Consider the following 584-nt stretch of genomic DNA (forward strand, 5'->3'; position numbering starts at 1 on the left):
TCCCCCTACACAGTATAATGCTCCCTTAGTGCCCCCCTACACAGTATAATGCTCCCTTAGTGCTCCCCTACACCGTATAATGCTCCCTTAGTGCTCCCCTACACAGTATAATGCTCCCTTAGTGCTCCCCTACACAGTATAATGCTCCCTTAGTGCCCCCCTACACAGTAAAATGGTCCCTTAGTGCCCCCCCATACAGTACAATACTCCCTTAGTGCCCCCCATTTACAGTATAATGGTCCCTTAGTGCCTCCCTACACAGTACAATGCTCCTTTAGTGCCCCACATACTGTACAATGCTCCCTTAGTGCCGCCCTACACAATACAATGCTCCTTTAGTGCCCCCCCTACATAATACAATGCATCCTTAGTGCCCCCCTACACAGTACAATGGTCCCTTAGTGCCCCCCATACAGTACAATACTCCCTTAGTGCCCCCCATACACAGTATAATGGTCCCTTAGTGCCTCCCTACACAGTACAATGCTCCTTTAGTGCCCCACATACTGTACAATGCTCCCTTAGTGCCCCCCTTACACAATACAATGCTCCTTTAGTGCCCCCCTACACAATACAATGCATCC

Source organism: Leptodactylus fuscus, unplaced genomic scaffold, assembly GCF_031893055.1.
Source record: "Leptodactylus fuscus isolate aLepFus1 unplaced genomic scaffold, aLepFus1.hap2 HAP2_SCAFFOLD_207, whole genome shotgun sequence".
NCBI lineage: Eukaryota > Metazoa > Chordata > Amphibia > Anura > Leptodactylidae > Leptodactylus > Leptodactylus fuscus.